We start from the raw sequence: 5189 nt of genomic DNA, 5'->3' as shown, positions 1-5189 counted from the left end.
GTCTGTCGGTCCCTGCTTTGATGCACCTGTACTGACCTCGCCTTCTGGATGATAGCGGGATGAACAGGCTGTGGCTCGGGTGGTTGTTGTCCTTGATGATCTTTATGGCCTTCCTGTGACATCGGGTGGTGTAGGTGTCCTGGAGGGCAGGTAGTTTGCCCCCGGTGATGCGTTGTGCAGACCTCACTACCCTCTGGAGAGCCTTACGGTTGTGGGCGGAGCAGTTGCCGTACCAGGTGGTGATACAGCCCGACAGGATGCTCTCGATTGTGCATCTGTAAAAGTCTGTGAGTGCTTTTGGTGACAAGCAAAATTTATTCAGCCTCCTGAGGTTGAAGAGGCGCTGCTGCGCCTTCTTCACCATGCTGCCTGTGCGGGTGGACCAATTCAGTTTGTCCGTGATGTGTACGCCGAGGAACTTAATATTTGTAATATTGGGCTTTATTTAAACCCTGGATGAGAGACCCGATGCATAGCTATATCAGCTGTCCAGTAGGCACTGGCCCCGCGAGTCGCATATGCATAATATGCTTTTGAGTATGCATAATATGACTCTATCTGATATTTTACATTACGTACTATTCATTTAAATCAATTATGCATCTTTTTCACAAAAGTTCATCTGAAAGAAAATAACAAATGCATAGCCAGCCAGCTGTTTTTGACCGCCCGTCATTGCGTCCCACTCCAACCCCTGTCACCCCTCCCCCGGCCTGCTACTGCTGAGCTCAGCTGGCAGCTGCCTGCAGAGTTAAGTTGAGACCACCAGACTGCTAACGGGTACAAAACTTATACTTTAAAAAAATTATGTATTCAGTAAACTGTTCATTTTTTTTGACGGTGTCGAATTACCTAGCTAGCTAGCTGGCTTACGGTGGTTAGCGAGCTAGCAAAGTTACATAGATAAATTAGGCATTGGGGGAACTTAGCTAGCTCATTTATTCCTTAAGGTTACTCTGCAGCTTAGTTAGTTATCGTAGCTTTCTAGAACGTTTTTTAAACCACCTGATGAATTTAGGACTGCCAGAGCATCTAAAGTTAGCAAGCTGACGTTATGGGCTGGTATAGCGTTAGCTTACTAGCAACGATTAGTCACTGTAGCTGTGTCAATTTGCAGGCAATGAAGAGAAAGTCCACGGATCTCTCCTTGCTTTAAGATCAAAAGTAGTACAGGGGAGACGCAGCCGACAGGGAAGCAGCAGCAGAGGGTTAGCGTTAGTGAGGATGCAGTCGAAGCCAATGAACAGGCAGAGGCAGCGAGAGAGCATGACAGAACAGAGGCAGAACATGACAGCGATGAACAGGCCCAGGCAGCATCAATGACAGAGCACAGTGAAGAACAACAGACAGCAACATGGCACTAAAGTGTGGAACAGGCAGCAACTCGAGCTCGAGCTATTCAACCCGTTCCTGGACCAACAGGTGAAGTGTGTGACAGTGCCCCTGATAATGAAATGGATGGCTAGAGACTAACTTATCTGGATAAATGTATGGTTATAGCGTGTCTACATTTAGTTATGAGTCATTAAATAATCACATAAACCCTTCTGATTCATGTTTATTGGTATTTGAGTTTGAATAGTCTGAATAGAATTGTCTATAGGCAAATATTACAAATGTAATTGGTAATTACTATGGAGAGTGGCCAGCTACTCATGTTATTATTATTATTATTAATTGTTATTATTATTTGTAAATCTGAATAACTGATTTTGCCTCTTGTTTCATCCTAGATATACAGTGGGGCAAAAAAGTATTTAGTCAGCCACCAATTGTGCAAGTTCTCCCACTTAATAAGATGAGGGAGGCCTGTAATTTTCATCATAGGGACACTTCAACTATGACAGACAATGAAAAAGAAAATCCAGAAAATCACATTGTAGGATTTTTAATGAATTTATTTGCAAATTATGGTGGAAAATAAGTATTTGGTCAATAACAAAAGTTTATCTCAATACTTTGTTATATACCCTTTGTTGGCAATGACCGAGGTCAAACCTTTTCTGTAAGTCTTCACAAGGTTTTCATTCCTCCATGCAGATCTCCTCTAAATCAAATCAAATCAAATCAAATTTTATTTGTCACACACTGTTGCTGGTATTTTGGCCCATTCCTCCATGCAGATCTCCTACAGAGCAGCATAGAGCAGTGATGTTTTGGGGCTGTTGCTGGGCAACACGGACTTTCAACTCCCTCCAAAGATTTTCTATGGGGTTGAGATCTGGAGACTGGCTAGGCCACTCCAGGAACTTGAAATGCTTCTTATGAAGCCACTCCTTCGTTGCCCGGGCGGTGTGTTTGGGATCATTGTCATGCTGAAAGACCCAGCCACTTTTCATCTTCAATGCCCTTGCTGATGGAAGGAGGTTTTCACTCAAACTCTCACGATACATGGCCCCATTCATTCTTTCCTTTACACGGATCAGTCGTCCTGGTCCCTTTGCAGAAAAACAGCCCCAAAGCATGATGTTTCCACCCCCATGCTTCACAGTAGGTATGGTGTTCTTTGGATGCAACTCAGCATTCTTTGTCCTCCAAACACGACGAGTTGAGTTTTTACCAAAAAGTTATATTTTGGTTTCATCTGACATTCTCTCAATCTTCTTCTGGATCATCCAAATGCTCTCTAGCAAACTTCAGACGGGCCTGGACATGTACTGGCTTAAGCAGGGGGACACGTCTGGCACTGCAGGATTTGAGTCCCTGGCGGCGTAGTGTGTTACTGATGGTAGGCTTTGTTACTTTGGTCCCAGCTCTCTGCAGGTCATTCACTAGGGCCCCCCGTGTGGTTCTGGAATTTTTGCTCACCGTTCTTGTGATCATTTTGACCCCACGGGGTGAGATCTTATGTGGAGCCCCAGATCGAGGGAGATTATCAGTGGTCTTGTATGTCTTCCATTTCCTAATAATTGCTCCCACAGTTGATTTCTTCAAACCAAGCTGCTTACCTATTGCAGATTCAGTCTTCCCAGCCTGGTGCAGGTCTACAATTTTGTTTCTGGTGTTCTTTGACAGTTCCTTGGTCTTGGCCATAGTGGAGTTTGGAGTGTGACTGTTTGAGGTTGTGGACAGGTGTCTTTTATACTGATAACAAGTTCAAACAGGTGCCATTAATACAGGTAACGAGTGGAGGATAGAGGAGCCTCTTAAAGAAGAAGTTACAGGTCTGTGAGAGCCAGAAATCTTGCTTGTTTGTAGGTGACCAAATACTTATTTTCCACCATAATTTGCAAATAAACAAATTAAAAATCCTACAATGTGATTTTCTGTTTTTTTTTCTCATTTTGTCTGTCGTAGTTGAAGTGTACCTATGATGAAAATTACAGGCCTCTCTCATCTTTTTAAGTGGGAGAACTTGCACAATTGGTGGCTGACTAAATACTTTTTTGCCCCACTGTATGCCAGTCAAGAGCAGAGGGGCCCAAACAGCCACATCTGAGGTTTTTCCCTTTAACCCTTCAGGGGCATAGAAGACGGAGCTTCATGAAAGAGCTGGAGTACTCTCAGAGTAAAGACTCTGTCCACTGCTATGCCTGCCGGCACTTCAGTCTCCCCTCCTCAGGTGATTCAGTGTTTATATCTGAAGAGGGGTTATTATAAATTACATTTTAAAAAGGAAACTTACTGAGATGGGGGGTTTTGTAGGCCATGCCAAATCAGAATCACATACTAATGCTATGTTAGCATGGGCAGAATATGAAAAGTCGAATGCAAGCAAATGCTCTCTCTCAGCCTCCTTAAATGCAGAATATAATAAATTAGTGAGGGAAAAAAAAGAGAGCACATTAAAGCTGTTGGAGAAACCCTGCTCCTCACAGCTACGCAAAACGTTGCACAGAGAGCACATGAAGAAATGGAAGGTCAGAATAAAGGACATTTCCTCTCTGTTATGGAGCTGCTAGCCAAGCATGATCACACAGTCAAAAGAAAATGACAAGAGACATAGACATGACATAGACCGACCAGGTGAATCCAGGTGAAAGCTAGGATCCCTTATTGATGTCACTTATTAAATCCACTTCAATCAGTGTAGATGAAGGGGAGGAAACAGGGTAGCCCTTTCCTGCAGTCAATGACTAAAAGCTCATTCTTCGGCCTCATGGGTGGAATGTTATTCATATTTTTCATAATGAATAAAAACGGACAAATCCAGTGTTTCAATGTCAACAGTTTTGTTATATTTCAGTCTTCTGTGATTTATATAAAGGGTAATACTGGGATGTAATCTCAAAATGTAATACATTTCAACTCTATATCTGACATGGTACAGATGTAATTCTTTTAAGCCCATAACCATGTGTGTGTATACTTTTGTTTTAAAGTAGATTTGTTTAAGACTACCGAGAATCAATCTGTGTGGCCCTGATTTAGCCCACTGCAGATTTTTAAGCCTTGAGGCAATTGAGACATGGATTGTGTATGTGTGCCTTTCAGAGGGTGAATGGGCAAGACAAAAGATTGAAGTGTCTTTGAACAGGGCATGGTAGTAGGTGCCAGGGGCACCAATTTGAGTGTTCAAGAACTGCAATTTTAAGAAGCTGTTGGTAATGTTTTGAACACTCCGCGTATAAGGCAAAACATACAAAATCTTACCAGATCCTTATTAGAGTAATTATTTGATTTTTGTACAAATAATCTTCTTCTGCCCTACAAAATTATTATTTGATTTTCATTATTATTTTCCATATGGGTCAAGTTGCAGTGAAGTAGGTGATCTAACGATGTGTCCTATTAGATCCTGTGCCGAGTTTTTACCACTCTGGCCTTGATGAACACACACACACCACTCTGGCCCTAATGAATATAGATTTGTTTTATTCAGTGACACGCTAATTAAAGTGAACAGGCTCACAATCAGAAACCTTCCATCTCTACAGAACCACATTGCCTTTCAAAGCCAGGATACACAATCTCATCAATGACCTGTTCCTTTCTCAAGGGAAGATTCAAAGTCAATCAAAGAACACACTCCAAAGAAGAATCCTGTTGGGATGTGAAAGTTCATAGAATTTTGTTAATGAAGGGAAGCTTTGCCTTTGGCCGTTTTTCCGGTTGTGCCAGTTAAAGCCAGTGTGAGGCTACTTGAGAGGCTTGGAAAACAAGAACAAACAATATTTTGCCCCCTTTGCTCTGTCCACTGTCCGTCTGTCTTTGACGTAATGATAATATTGAGTTTTGTGGCTTTCGCA

The 5189-nt window shown here is 42.4% G+C and overlaps 1 long non-coding RNA gene across 1 annotated transcript; it reads left to right on the top strand.

The window, feature by feature from the left end:
- The first annotated feature begins 456 nt into the window (after positions 1 to 456).
- On the top strand, positions 457 to 3995 carry LOC121840773. The gene is made up of 3 exons (XR_006079903.1): positions 457 to 780; positions 1118 to 1422; positions 3463 to 3995. It is a non-coding gene; the product is annotated as an uncharacterized LOC121840773 (long non-coding RNA).
- The last annotated feature ends 1194 nt before the right edge of the window (positions 3996 to 5189 follow it).

This window comes from Oncorhynchus tshawytscha, linkage group LG02, assembly GCF_018296145.1.
Source record: "Oncorhynchus tshawytscha isolate Ot180627B linkage group LG02, Otsh_v2.0, whole genome shotgun sequence".
In the NCBI taxonomy this organism is placed as follows: Eukaryota; Metazoa; Chordata; class Actinopteri; order Salmoniformes; family Salmonidae; genus Oncorhynchus; species Oncorhynchus tshawytscha.
This window is presented reverse-complemented; position numbering and strand designations above follow the sequence as displayed.